This window comes from Protopterus annectens, chromosome 11.part0, assembly GCF_019279795.1.
Source record: "Protopterus annectens isolate FY-2018-M chromosome 11.part0, PAN1.0, whole genome shotgun sequence".
NCBI classification, from domain to species: domain Eukaryota; kingdom Metazoa; phylum Chordata; order Ceratodontiformes; family Protopteridae; genus Protopterus; species Protopterus annectens.
This window is the reverse complement of record NC_056745.1, coordinates 616,892,773-616,909,324: the sequence shown is the minus strand read 5'-3', so window position 1 is coordinate 616,909,324 and position 16,552 is coordinate 616,892,773.

Here is a 16,552-nt window from a genome sequence, read left to right as displayed (position 1 = left end):
GACAGCAACATTGACATGTGCAATCTTCATAGGGTCATAGGACATTACTAGGCTAACAGGCAACATCACATAAAATCAGAGCCGTAATTATACCATATAAACAAATATTGCATATATATATATATATATATATATATATATATATATATATATATATATATAAATGGAAAATAGTAGGAGTATGTGCATATTTGTGTATGTGTTTGATTGTGTACATACTGCCTCTGACCATATGTGCCATGTACACCACTTCATGACAGAATTAGCAATCACACATCCAGTGGTCTGGAGATAGCTTGCAGAAGGTCATGGAAGGGCTCTGCTTCACATTGTGTGAAAGCATCTTTGAGATGACGACATCTTCCTGTGTTGTACAGAAAGGATGTTATGTGGACAGATGGGAAAAGGGGATGTTGGATTCATGGGCTGTGTGAGAGGGAATCAAATGAAAAGAGATTCAAAAGATCATATAATGACCATAATACACCACTGACCACACACACAGCAGTTGACTGAAGTTAGATTTGAACATTATGCCTGTGTAGGTATACAAGTTGAATTCCATACAACGCAATACTAGCACCTCCACAGATGTCTGACTTTAATCGTGTCACAGTGGACTTTATAGAGGATACAAGTACTAGGCAGCTACGGAAAGGTAAATCAAGAATCAGACACTACATTTTAAATGTTGTAACCGCTTTTGTCCCTATTTATTAAAACGAACGTCTTTAGACAACAAGAACAAAGCAAAGAAAACAGTTTAAATAACCTTCCATTAAATCATGTGATCCAAAAGGAAATTACATCACTGAAACAAATCTTTAGAAACAGCATTATCTTGTCGTTCAAAGACTGAGCTATAACTAAATAAACAGTCAATTTATTCATAAAAGTACCTGGCTACCATATATAGTATGACAGAACTTAAAACACATTGAATTGAAATACAACCATAAAAACATCACATATAAATACTTAAAACCAAAACTATTACCTATCTAGTGCCTTCAGTTTTAATAAGCACTGTATTGAGCATGTATCATTCAACCCAGGAAAGCTATATGCATTTAATCGAACTTGCCACTTAAGTTTACAGAGTTCCAATTTAAGAGTCCAAGAATCCCCTCTTTCATCAGACAAAACTTGCTGAATTACTTTGAATTAAATGTTCTGGGAAAGTCATAATATGTCTGGCTTGGGTATTATGAACATGCAATTTATTAATACTATAAATATGCTCATACAGTTGTTCTCTAAATCTGTGTTCTGTTTTACCTATATAAAAACTTTCGCAGAACAAGCACTTAGCCAGATAACCAATGCCTTTAGAGTTACAGTTAAACCTACCCTTGATCTCATAATTGGTATTAAGGACTGTGAAATTATTGCCAGTATCAACATATTTACAATAAGGGCAAGATTTGCACTTATACATTCCAGGGCATCTAGTTAAAGGAAATTTCTTAGAATCAAATTAATTTTTAGAGTAAAATACATTTTTAAAATTGGTACCTTTCTTAAAAACAACCCTAGGATGATCACCTAACTTCTGTTTTAAATTAATATCATCCAACAATAAGTTCCAATATTTATGTAAAATTTCCTTAAAGTAAATAGCATCAATACTAAAACAGGACTAAAACCAGTTGATGATAAATTACTCTCTTGAACTCTATGGTCACAGAACCTTCCAAGGCTTTCCAGCCAGTCCTCATAATTTAAAATTGGTTTAAAGATCCCAGCAGATCTCTTACTTTGTACTTCATTAATTAATTGATCCACTAAAATAGATGGATACCCTCATTTAAGAAACATACCCCTTAAATTGTAACACTCATTAAAAAAGTCTTATTCTAAACTGACCATCTTAGCCGCTCTGACCAATTGGCCTTTTACAACAGAGCATTTCTGGATAAAAAGCTGGGAGCTAGAAAAATGCAAAAAAGAACTGGAATATGTACTTTTCTAAAAATCTTCAAGGTATATCTAAAATTTGCCTTTTCTTTCCTTAATGCAATATGTATGTATGTATACACATAAAGAGAGATAAGGGGTGGAGTAAGGGGAAAAAAAAACAGATGATTAGAAGCATTACATGTGACATAAATTCTTTATTACAATAAATATACTTTTATTATTATATTAGCTATACAGCTTTCCAAATCTAAAATAGGATTGTGAATTGTAACAAGTGATCTGTGCAATACACAGATATTCCATATATGCTTTTAAATATAATAAAGATTAAGTTAAACAGCATGCCATTAAAGCTAATTTTGTTGGAATTAAAACAAAAACATTATATTTTTATAATTATAATGTGTCTTTTACTTGTGGGAACTGAACCCACCAAATTTGAATACACTATTACACTTGCCTAATACAATTACCAAGAGCTACAGAAGAAAGCATGCATGTTTACTTTTAAAGTTAGTATTTGCATGTTTATGCTGCTAGTAAAGAATAGAAAAGCAATAATTTTAATACAGTCATTCATTTGTGATGCATGCATATCCCTTCCTCTCTGAGTCTTTCTAATCTTTCAGCATGTACCTCCCTGTTCACTTAAATTTCCAGATCAGCTGTAAAATACAAAAAGAAGAGAGAAAGAGACATGAGAGCATTATGCATACCATTCTTGGCTACCTACAGCTTTCCATATCACATTAAGTTGCTTTATCTGTATACTTAAACAATTGTGGGATGTCAGCAGTCCTAAACTCATCCAGCCACTGGTTGAGTTGTGCCTTCGTACTACGGCTAGAGTCATTATAATGATACCTGCATTGTTCCCCAGTGCATGGTATGCCAGTCGAACTGGAGATAGCATTGGCCAGATTTTTCCAAGACTCAGTCTTATAGTGAGAGCTGGTTTTGCCCACCTGCAACAACCTATACCTGCAACTTTTTAAGAAGAGTGAAATAAATATTTTGACTCCTCCACACCCCACCTTTGAACCCTAAATTGAGCATCATCTTTCCCAGCCCCTGCCATTCATGCACAGTTCCTCCAACAACAGTGAAAGTGTTTCCCATCAGTTTGTAATATCACGTTTTACAGGCAGTGCGCAAACCTACACAGCTGTACCAATTGCATTTGCATGATGACACATGGAGAGCAACCTTGCTAAACAGAGAGGAAGTTTATGAAATAGGAAGTATGATGTGACAGCTGGCATTAATTTACAGCATGTGTGCTACTATACCTGACAACAGTTTGTCCAGTTGTCAACACTATGTTAAATGATTTGGCTTTTAAGACCTGAATTTGGGGGATTCAGTTGTATGACTTGACACATATTTTCTGAGCCTTACACATTATAAAAAGTAATTTGTACAATGTGGGATTCAAACCTATGTGAAAAATAGAATACATATATTTCCGCATTGGAGTTTTTGCCACAGACAAAGTGTTTGCCAAACATGGTCATTAATAATACACACCTTAAAGAGTGAGGGGTGCTATACTTCAATTAACCATGTATGCGTGTGACATGACAAGGTCTCTGGTGTGATGAAGGAGTAATGTGTGACAACATACTGGAAATGCATATACTAGTATTACTTTCAGAGTAAATTTTTACATTCTGGTTCGGACCACATAATACATTCTGTTTAACAGCTATACTTATGTTTGTAGATGGCTGTCAGCAGACTATGAAGTACATCCCAGGCCTAAAAATACATTTATAATTACAGAACCATAACTGTCATACTGCACCAGTTATTATAGATATGATACTATATGTATTCTCAATCAACCTGTTACACATACTATTTTAATGTATAATTATATTATTATTTTTGTTAAAAATTACGGTCAGAAACCATTAATACAAAGTGCAGTATGCTGGATTAGAATGCTGGCTAACCTTGTGCCACAGGGAAGCTATGCACCAGGTGTATTTGTTACACTCAGTACTGTCCAGAGTACTGACGGCCACACATCACCACTTAGTCTGTTTGCAAGAAGGAAGGCAAAGCACATCAAAATGTATCAGTTTCTTTGTAACAGTTACATTGTAACAATGTTGTTTTTTTTTTTCTTCAGCAGTGAACCGTGTTTCCACACAGGTAAGCAATGGGCAAATAACATAGGCAAAAGCTAATATACATTATTTCAGTTAATACTCATTATGATTGTTCCAAAGTCAAATAAAATACTGTGGAACTCAAACCACAGTTTACATATATCGTCTATTGTTTACCTCAATGTCTTTACACCTTGTGCTACACACACATTTGGGTCACAAGTGTAACTTCTGCTATCATTATCATCCAATGTGCTGAACACTGTGCAATGATTGTGCTTCCTCAGGCAACTGACATTAATTTTTATTTTTTATGCATTTGGCTGTGTTTGTGTTAAGCCACATGCCACAGACACAGCTTTAGAACAGTAATCAATCATGTGCATACAAGCAATTCACATTTACTCTAAATTATTAACAGGATATACACTTGTACATGTTCAATTGGTTGTACAAGTGTGGCTTATATATTCAGTGCAATGAGTGATCACACAACAACTTATAAATATGTTTGCACGAATACAGCTCTGTCTTCTCTTTGTATTGTATTTATTCTTCCCTTATCTCTGCTATAATCACAGGTATGCAGTCTATAGTGCATTTTCTATTATTTTCCTTTAAATGTATGATAAAAATACATGACAGTGAACAACCGTCTTCAGCCAAGACATGAGAGTTTTGATATTATTGGTAAAAAAATGATAAATGTGTGTTGTTTTGTTTCATTTAAAAACTTGCTGAAATTATGTCCACAGTTTGTAAGTGTGACTGACACGCTCACTGCAGTGAAGGTTGTCTAAATTGTTGTTGTGTTTTCCTTCTCTCTTACACTAAACAGACACAGTTGCAAATCACTAGAACCTAACAGTAGTGTAGACCCTACACTATGTCTTCATCTGCTACACAAAGTCTAAAGTTTGTTATTCACCAATACTAATGAATTCACACCTCATTTGCATCTTTGCAGTGCTCAGAGAGCTGAATCTACACCATAAAAAGGTCACAGTGTAACTAAGGAAATTGAAGGTGAAGAGACTTGTGTATTTGGACAAAACAGAACACTGGTATTTCTTTCAAGGTGATTTATCTGCAGAGAAGACTTATCATTTAGTTAAGATGTGCTTGTATTATTCAAGTGCATTCTAAATTTTGTAAAATGTTACAAATGTGTTTATATATCCAGCAGAAAATGTAACATTTATCTGTGTGCACTTTTTATACTTCACTGTTAGCATTGGCATGTCTGGCAGACATTTACATTTCAGAGATAGACAAGTTATACTTTCAGCACAACTATTATTTTTAAAATCTGATTTTACAATATTCTATGTTATTTGAGAGAAATGTAATGTACATATAATTGACACTGGTGGTATACTTCTGAGATGGCCAAGGGCAGCCTCTATGAGAGTGGAAGGCACAGTGAGAAGTTACTGGAATTCATAAACTGATTTTTATTTTGTAACCTGCCACAGTACACACCTCAGGAACCAGATCCTTTCTGAAATCTCAAAATGCACTCACTCAAGGCACTCCTTAAAATGGAGAACATCAATATCTGTGCAGTGACTGAGACATTGTTCAAGGCTCCAGAGAGCACCCCTGCACTACCAGACTATAACTCATACCACACTTTTCGGCCATGTAACCTGGACCGGAACACCAAAGGTGGAGGTGTGTCCATATTCATTAAGGATATCCACATCTCCAGGCTAGCTTCTCAGCATAATGCAGCCGAGGTTATCCAAGTGCAACTAACTCTGGACAAAACTGCAATCCAAATTGTAGCTTGCTACAGATCAGCCACCATGCCCCAGTATTCCCACTCCTCTTTTCTTGATGTATTGGAAAATATTAGGGTTCAACCAAACACCCTAATAATGGGTGATTTCAACTACTCCACCATTAACTGGGAAAAGTACTCATGTACCAACTCCTTCGCTCAATGCTTTCTGGAATTCATAAACTTCAATGCCCTGGATCAACTTATCCACTCCCCCACCAGGGGCAACAATATCCTAGATCTAGTCATTAGCAACATGAGTGACCAGTGTTCCACACCTGAAGTCAACGCCTCATTGGTCCGATCTGACCATAAGCTAATTATCCTAGATATCCACATCCTGCCCCCACCCCCCCCCCCCCCATTAAGGAAACCATGGTAAAATATTTCGCCAAAGCCAACTTCATGCTTCTTAAGACAGAAGTGGTGAACTTCATGACACACATGCAGATGGACAATACAGTTATGACTACTGAATCCTACACAATTGCACTTTATAAGCACTTACATGAGTGCATGGATCGTGCTACCCAAACAGAACCAAGACACTATCCTCCAAAAAAAGGAAGCCAATCTGGCGGTCCCCTGCCATAAACAAACTATACAACAGAAGGAAGAAACAGTTGCAAAAGAGTAAAATCCTATGAGTTGAGGAGCTCCCTTGTCAGCCTCAGTAAGAAGCTGAGATCCCTGATGAAATCCTCCAAAGCTAGTTACAAAAACAAAATTGCCACTGATTCTAAAGACAACCACAAAGCATTCTATAGCTATGTCAAGAATCTCAATGGCAACACTCAGATCTGCTCAGAGTTACAGCACAATGGCACTAAATATACAGACCCAACTGATATTGCCAACATCCTGGCAGATAGGTTCAGTGCTAACTTTACCCCCCTCTCACCCCCTAAAGAGCCCGTCTCTATACCAGAAGAATGCAAAGTTCCTGTAATCGTGGCTGCACAGATAAAAACCACACTCTCCAAAGCCAAGAACGCAGCATCCATGGGACCAGACAACATCCCCGCTGCGTTCTACACAAACTACAGAATGAACTGGCACCCCACCTAAGTACCATGTTCAATCATAGCTTCACCTCAGGCTTTGTGCCTGCTGAATGGCACACAGCGACGGTTATTCCACTCCACAAGGGTGGAGCCACCACGGACCCCGGGAACTACTGCCCCATTAGCCTGACGAGCCTGGTCTGCAAGGCCATGGAACGTATCATCATGGAACTTATAAACAAAGACATTGGCAATCTCCAAACTCTGGACCCCACCCAATTTGGGTTTGTAAAAGGCATATCATGTCTCCTAAACCTGATAGACTTATTTGAAGCAGTCACCAAAGCCGTAAACAAGGGTAAGGTGGGTCACACAGCCTAGCTAGATCTTGCCAAGGCTTTCAACACCATCCCCCACTCTGGAATTATAGATAAACTCACTAAACTAGGTATAAATCCCTATGTCACAAGATGGGTTGCCAGCTGGCTCACTGACAGAACCCACACTGTGAAAGTAGCAGACTCCAAATCCGACTTCAGACCAGTGACAAGTGGAGTACCACAGGGTTCAGTCCAGGGCCCTATCCTGTTTGGTATCTACTTCTCTGAAGTACAGGCTAACACAGAAGGTCTTTGGCTAATGAAGTTTGCAGATGACTGTGAACTAGGAGCCATAATCAAAACTCCTAACGATGTGGACATCCTACAAAAGGGCCTCACTGAGACAGATGCCTGGTGTCAAAGCCATGGCCTCAAGCTCAATGCCAAAAAGTGTATTGTCATCCCCTTTGGTAAAAACTCTATACCCATGAACTACAACATAGGCGGTAGTATACTTAACACCAAAAGAGTGATAAGAGACCTGGGGACACAGGTGGACAGTAGTCTCTCCTTTGATAATCACATTGCCACAGTAGTCAGGAAATCCTTCTACATGGCACACCTCATCACAAAAGGTTTCTCATCCAGAAAAAAAGAGGTCATTGTTCCCCTCTACTCATCACTCATTAGACCCATTATACAGTACAACGCCCCTTTTGGTATGTACCTCACAAGACATCTACAACAACTGGAAAGGCCGCAGAAATACCTCACAAAGAGGATTACCGGCCTCAAACAGATACCCTACTCAGACCATCTCAAAAAAACTTCAGCTTTACTCCGTCGCATATCGCCCACTCAGAGGTGATCTCTGCCTAATATACAAAGCTATGTCAACCCCAGAGCTGTTGGACATGCTCCACTTAAAGAAATCCCAATCCCTCTGAGCTACATGCTCTAGGGACCTAAACCTTGTCACCACAATAAACAGAACATGCTGGAGGGATAGATTCCTGTCCCAGAGACTTCCCATACTCTGGAATAAACTACCTATCTATATCAAACAAAGCTCCTCATTAGCACTCTTCAAGAAAAATCTTGATGATTGGATGGGAAATAGGAAATTCACCCCGGGGATCACCTCTGTGGCTCTGCTCGACAGTGGCACAGGAAAATAATTTCCTTGGGTGGCAAAAGCCAGGGTACCTTTCTAGCTGGGCTTGTATAGGCCCCAGGGCCGATAGCCTAGTACCTACCTATGAACCTATGAACCAAGGGTCACTTCCTCCTGGACCTCTTTTCCACTGAGACCACAATTACCCACAGCAACCTGGCATATTGGACCACATCCCTCCTGTCACTTCAAAAAGAACATGAAAAGAACATGATAACTCTATTCAGCCATCACCAACCACACTTCTGCCTCCAGCAACAGTTCGCAACCACAAGTACAGGACTCCAGGAATCCGAAGTCAAAAAACAAAAAAAAAGTCTCAAGTTTGAGAGGGCACTCCTTCATGTTACTTAAAACCACTTAACACACACTAGCCCATCACACAAATGTTAACAACTAAAAAGGAAAACACTAAAACACTAAATCACTAAAACTGACAGTTTATGTAGAGCAGTCTAGGTGAGATTTATCTGTTTTACCCTTCTCTGTTTTATGTCACATAAGATTATGGCACCCAAGCCTACAAATCAATAAAAACCCCTTTCAGTGACACAGAAAATGAGGTGATAATATAAGCTCTAAAACACCATGGAGCCTTTCTGCTTGAGGGAGGATGTGTTGATATGGCTGCCAGAAAGGAGATCTGGAACTAGTTAGTAAACAATGTCAATACAGTTGGAGGTCGCAGCAGAAATTATAATCAGGTGAGGCATCGAGCAAGTAATATGATTTCATCAGCCCAGAGCAGGACAGCTGCAGTTGCCCCAAAATAGCTGCCTATGGGAGTGGCCCTGCTACGTGAGTCATACCTGACACCAAATGAGAGTTCCTGTCCACTGTCAAAGATCCAGACAGATCAGCGGGGACTGTGCACAGTGTGCTTGATTTCGGTGCTGATGTAGCTGGGAGGACAAGTGTGTCCCAGGAACAGCTTCCAGGTAACCTTATGTATAGCAACTTTTTCTTTGGTTGTAGAATGAAATGTATAATTTGACTAGTACTTCCAGTGAAAAATGTTTTTGTATCTGTACCTATTGATAATTAACAGAATTACACAATAGAGTTGTTCAGTACACATGGGTATGGGTGGACAATTCAGTCAAATTTCAGTTTCAGCTGTTTCTTACAGGACATATAGGTGATTGTGTATTCACTGTCCTCCTGTGTTATTCCCATTGTGATGCTTAATTGTCATCCTTTCCTTGCATTATTTCTTCCAGGACCATCCTCCCTGCAAAGTGTGGAGACATCGGCACGTGGTAAGCAAATGTTTATTTGCTTATTACTAAGCATTATTTGGATATATAATTACCTGTATGTGTGGGGAGGGTGTAATATGTGTCTGTATTGCTGTACCACTTGTGACTGTGTGACTAGTGTTACTTGTTTATCATGTATATTGGTTTAATATTTGCTGTAGCATAAATTTCATTCCTGGTGGCCACACAAAGGCACAGTTGGGGGGTGCAGAGGCTAAATCTGACAGTGAGGTTGTGACTCACAAATCCCCTGTATTCCATTCAGATGCAGTCAGTATGCCTATGCATACCCATTCCACTGAGACCTCAGATAATGCACAGGGTGAGGGTGACACACTTGATTGGAGTAGTATGGTTACTGTGGCTTCAGTGCCAATCACTCTAGGTGTAGCCAAAGTGTGGGTCAGGTGCCATGCAGGAGGGTTGTTAGGGGTGTTCAGAGGAGGCCTGTTGTCCACCCTCCACCTGATATTGATGTGTTATTATGTGCTACTCAACTTATGTTAAGGGCCATCATGGATGCACAGGCGTGTTCCACTAGGGCCCTCAAGGACATGCTTAGGGTTCTAGATGTAGCATAGGCTGACATGCATGGCTGCTTCCAGCAAGTAGCCAATTCAATGGATCGGATGAATCTCATGATGGAATAGGCTGTGTGTCTGTGATGAAGCTTCAGATGGGAGGTGGACAGCATCCACATGGCCATAGGTCTGCAACGTTATCTGCTGTTAACCATTGTAGCCATGCATGATTGTGCTCCGATAGTGGTATTACTTTCATTGCTCCATCAATGGTTGAGGTGTCCACACACATACATGGTAGGCCACAGGGTCATGGACCTGGGCATTGTTGTGAGGAGATCTCATCCAGCAAGCATAGCTCAAATTGAGGTAGCAGTGGCACATCTGACCATGGGCATGGATGTGCCAGTTCAACTCCTGGCATATCCAGTTTTTGTGGTCAGAGGTAATGGCAATGAACTGATACCTCTGCCATGCACTACTCACATCTGTCCAACATGCCAGAATGTAAAGCTAGCACAAAGCTTGGAGGTGTTCATGCAGACACTCACACACATGTTTCACATCAAGTACCCATACAGACACACACACACACACACACACACACACACACACACACACACACACACACACACACACACACACACACACACACACACACAGACACACACACACACACACACACACACACACACACACACACACACACACACACACACACACACACACAGACACACACACACACACACACACACACAAACACACACACACACACACACACATCTACCAGGTACATGAGGCATTCATGAGGCTTGCAGGTCATTCTGACTCAGTGGTCACTTGATAATTTCTTATATTTTCACCTGCCTTTCTTACTCACACACCACACACACTTATCATTTTTGTGTCATCCTTGGCCTCCTGCCCGACCCCCCCCAAACCCTACCCTGTGTAAGTGATAATAACTGTGCCATCACCTTGTTTCTATCTTTTAGATTCAGGGATACAGATGTATTTTTCTGATGCACAGGGTGCATAGCAAACTGAGTGCTTAGTATGTGTATTGCTGATGCTATTTTGAAACTATTATTGATTTTCTACAGCCTTTTAGTGTTGTGATTACTACCTTGAAATTATTGATATGTCAGTGAGGCTTATTGCTCCACTTGTGAGAGTGTAGGGTTAATTAGATTTTGGACTACTTTTTCTGTTGTGGGTATTTTTAGATGTGTGGGAATGTTACCTGATAAATGGCAGAAATCTATCCACATACATCAGTTCTGCCACATATTGATGTTATTGCTTGACAGCTCACACACATTTTACTTAGGTACATTGCCAAGTAACATTTTGCAAGTATGGGCCATTCATTTGTATTCTTACCCATTTATTTTCCTGTTCAAGGCTCTACAATTACCTTGATAGTCCTGCAGTTACAACTGTTGTAATTCAGGGATGACTCTGCCTGATGCTAGCAGTATACAGTCATTACATGGGTAAGTAAAGGTTGTGAGCATTGCCTGGCATCACTTTTACTGTATGTATGTGCATAGGATAACAGTTGTATCCCTTAGGTGGTCAGTATGTGTGCTATCCATTGCCTCTTGGCCAGGGCAAGGGCATTTTGTGCACACCTACATCTATCTATACCCACAGCAGCTGGTGGTTCCTCTTTTGGGTCCTCACCTGCATGTGGCTGTGGTGACCTTGCCAGTGGTGGTAGAATGTGTGGTCCTTCCTCATGCTGTTCCTGTTGTAGCTGTTTTGTCAGAATAATATTGTATAGTTTAACTCAGCCAGTGATACTGGGATCATACTGCAGATCACCCCCTTTATGTACCTAGGCACCAAAACCTTGACTTTAGCAGCCCAAATACATGCTCTATGATATTCTTGTTTGAGTGTGTGCCTCATTACAGTGTTCTTCCGTAGCTGCATCTGCATTTTTGATGTGTCTTATCAGCCATGGTTTGAGTGCATACACTGCACCACCCAGTAAATAACCTTGTGGGATATCCCCCCTGGAAAACCTTTGTTAGAGCTGTGTGTTGTGCCAGATATGGGAGTCAAGGTAACAGTTGGGGTTGCCAGCACACACATTCAGGATAATTCCCTTAACATTAGACACGACCTAGCAGTTAATGAAGTGGAAGCCCTTTTTATTTATGTAGACCCTTTCCTGTTCCCCTTGTGGTGCTTTGATCTCAATATGTGTGCAGTCTATGGCATCCAAGACTTTAGGGAAGTGTGCATAGTTGTAACTCTGTCCTCAGGGGCATGGTTAAAATATATAGCCATTGGAATACTGTAGCATAGCACTCGGGATTTGATGTTGGATCCTGGATGCTGATGTCTGTGACACCCCCATCACATCCATAGCTGGTCTCTGGAAGGTTCCTGTAGCTAAAATTCTGAGTGCTGGACATACCTTGGCCTCCACAGGTATTGGTTCCCCTTGGTTTGCTCTTGCTCTCAGTTGAGGACACAGAGGTTGCAGAGCTCCTGGAGTGTGCCTCAATCCACTCTGTAGTGCTCTACTATTTCCACCTCATGCAGACTATGAAAAGTTAAACAAAATCTAAACACCCTTCTGCTTTTTGCCTGAGATCTACCAGCAGCAGCAGCAGCATAGACATGAGCCTGTTGGGCATACACATGTAGACGAGCAACAGCAGCCCCCAACCTTCTTTCCCTCTAGTATAGTTCCCATGACTGTATTCCAAAAGGTTTCGGAATTCGAGGTAAAAACTTGCACTAAGTGTACATAATTGCCTTATAGCTTGTTGAATACCTCCACCATTTTGGATTGGTTGATTAGCATACAATTCAGCTACTTATGTTGTAATTAGCATGCAATGGTGTGCACTGTGTTTGAATGGCTGTACATGCACTGAATACAAAAACACAATTTTAGCCAGCCATCTGCTAGTAAACTTGAAATGCTTGATATACTCCTTGAGCTAGAAATCAGATATACACAACAATTAATATGAATATTTTCAAAGTGGAGACCAGAAGTGAGGTAACAATATCCCCAAGGATAGCAGTTCAGAGAATTGTAGCTGGAGAAGATGTTATGCTAATTTTAGTCAGTCTGTCATTGTGAAGGATGCAACAGTGAACAGTTCAGTACATTAGCAGTGTTTTTATTTCCTAATTAGAAAATTTAAAAGAATTTTGAAATAAAGGAAATATTTTCTAGATACAAGTGACGGTGACCACACCCCCATTTTAAGGTGTCACATGTACTTAGAGCTAATTGGCAGCTACCAAACCAACATGGCCATGTTGTGTATTTGTGAGACTTAGGCCTAAGTACACATTTCTAAGATCAAAAATAGTGCTATTTTCTTATTTGTTGTTCCAGTAGAAAGTACTAGAACAGAAATAAGAGTAAAAGTAATGCAAGGAAGAATCATCATATTCTATGAAACAGATGTATAGATATCAAAGTTAGAAGACATTGCCGTAACAACTAGTACCCACTATTTCTGCTTTTTCTTTTGTGTAGGATGTGCAAAAATGGCATCAGGACCAGATGAGGAGCATTGATCTGTGCAGTGCCATCATCAGACGCTAGGTGCTCAAGTTTCAAACCTTTCATGTATGCACATGATAAGAAATATATTGCAAGCAAATCATTTGTATATCATGTGGTTCACAGTTTTCCTTGCAATGGCACCTGCATTACATTTTCAGACACAGGTAAGAGCTGCATATTCACCTTTTTGCAAGCTGAATCCAGACAGTCCTCATAAAAGGAGACTGAGGAGTTTTCTGTATGAGAAATGCAAGTATTCTGATATTTCTGATGCTCATCAGTGGTGCTATAATCCTGAAAAGGGCTGTCAGATGAGTGTGAATGCAGCAGTGAAACTCACATGATATTTATCAGATAATTACCGCATACTACCTAAACTGATATGGCATTGAATGCATCTGATAAAAGGCCAGTAATTCTTGGAATTATATATCCACCCACAACGCCTTTTTACCATTTTTTGTGCATGGGGTCAGGGTGTCACATCAATAGTAACAATCATCTAGAGCCAATATTTATACTGACAGGTGGCTATCCCTGCCATGTTCTTCCATACTATACATACACATGCACACTCACCCTTACAGTGAATTTAGTGCGCCCAGTCCACCTACAGCACATTTTGGGAATGTCAGAGGAAACAAGCACCTGGAGAAGGTCCACATGAACACAGGGAAGAAATTCAGACTCTGCATAGAAGGCATCCCAGGTAAGAATCAAACCAGAGAATCTCTTGCTGTGAGGCAATAATGCTGCTGTTGCACCACTGTGTGTTCTGCTTGAAGTTATATAAGGCCATATATAATTATATCTGCTGCCACAAGGCTAGTCGCTTATCTCATTTGTCCTATTGAAGCAACTACCACTCTACAATTGCCCTTCTTTACATTCCTCCCTGTTTTTTTCCTAACCCAAACCCTTTTTAAAAAAGTATTTTGTGTTGCTCTTCATCATATAATCAAGGAGCATATTCTACTTACTCACTAGTCTTATTGTTGAGTAATAGCTTCTTTTTTCCATACTGAAGTTATTCCCTTTAATTTGGAACATATGGGCACTACATTCCCCTCTTTCTTTCTTCTTTGCATATGTTCATTGTTTTCTGGAACCATATCATGTTTCCATTTTCTGTCATATATTTCAGGGAGAGCAAAGTATTTTATCTTTTCTTCAGACTCTACCATCCATCTGTTTTATCACAAATGTAGTCTTCTTCTATATTTCTTAAGATTTCAATTACTTTTTCGCTAAATAGCTTGCAGAATTCCACCTGTACTTAGCCAAGGAATCAAGAATGTGGTAAAATCATCCACTTCCTTGTCTCTTGAGTCTGTTCTCCTAAGGTTAGAGCTCACTATCTTGTCTGATTATACAGCTATATTTTGGCCATGTGCCCGGTGACATTCCTCTCAACCTCTTAGCACAAGAAATCTGGACAAAGCCTGAAGTAATGAGGGAATAAATGCCTCAAAATAGGGACAGATTTTAAATATTGCTTTTCTAATCTTAGAAAGTTGCTAGTAAAATAGGATTTGTGTTAGCATGCATTTTCCAATAGATATGAAGTCTGAAACTCAAATTTATGGAGTTATTTTGTGACATCAATCCTCAGTGATTTGCCAGAAAACCACAAATGTTATGAGGAACAGACAAAAAGTATGAGGCAAAAATCTGAACATTCTATGAAAATCAAGACAGCTGAGAGATATGTCTGGAGATCAATTTCTTTTTTTCTAAATAGCCTACAGAATTCCAGCTGTACTTGAACAAGGGATCCAGAAAGTGATAAAATCTTCTACTTCCTTGTCTCTGGATTCTGGAGTATCCTGCCAGTCTATTCCCTTAAGGATCCAGCTCCGTGTCTTGCCAGACTTTGCTGCTATATTTTTGATCTGTGCCTAGTGATCAGTCTGTACCATTACAGGAAAGGTACATCCTTCTTATGCTCTGTCAATTTTAGTGTCAACCCCTTCTGGATTGCATTCTGTCACTTTTTTAAGGAAGCCTAATTGGAGTACCTTATACTTTTCTGGCCTTGAAATTCAGCTGCTACCTGTATGCCTAGTTTGACAATTTTTTTCAGATTGTTCTTGAGACTGGCCTCTCCACATCCCACTGTTGCCCTTTTATTTTATACTTACCTCACTGCCATGTAATGATGCCTCCTTCGACCCAACATGCTGTGTTCTGCTTACTATTTCTCTTGCCACTTCACCATTTCTATCAGGTTACTAATAACCCTTCTTTGTGAGCAGAGTCAAAAGCTTTGGCAAAGCTGTGGGAGACTACATTGACTCGACACCCTTTATCTACTTCTCTTATAACCCACTCTTTGAAGTGGACTAAGTTGAACTAGCAGGATTCTCTAGCCATGAACTTGTACTAAACTGCATTACATTACATTACTTAATTTGCTTTGTAAGCAGGAGACAATAAGCACTTAACATTATTCCTCATCTCTATTTCTACCTTACCCTTACTCTTTCTCCACCTGTTCCATACCCACTTGAATGTTTCTGTAGATTCTCTCTCCAACATCCATTTAAAAATTGATTTTGTGGGTTTACAACCCTCTCTGTGAACAAATGTCTTCAGAGATCCACACATTAATTATTTGCATTTCCTTAACATGATCTTGTGCTCCAGCATTATCTCTCCTTGTTTCTTCTGGTTTTAGGTGAGAAGTGCTATAGCTCTTGCAGTCTGTGGCCACATCCCTCCCCCTCTATCCTATGGTCTTTCTAGTGGCTTTCCTCTGGTTTCTTATCAATGAAACAACCTTATACCCTTTTCTTTGTTTGGTCTCTGTAATCCATGTCCTTGTATGGCCACAGTAATTGTACACAGACCTCAAGCTGTGGGCTGAACATCCCCATTTTGCATGAAAGCATTATATCTTTGCTACTAGCATTTTTT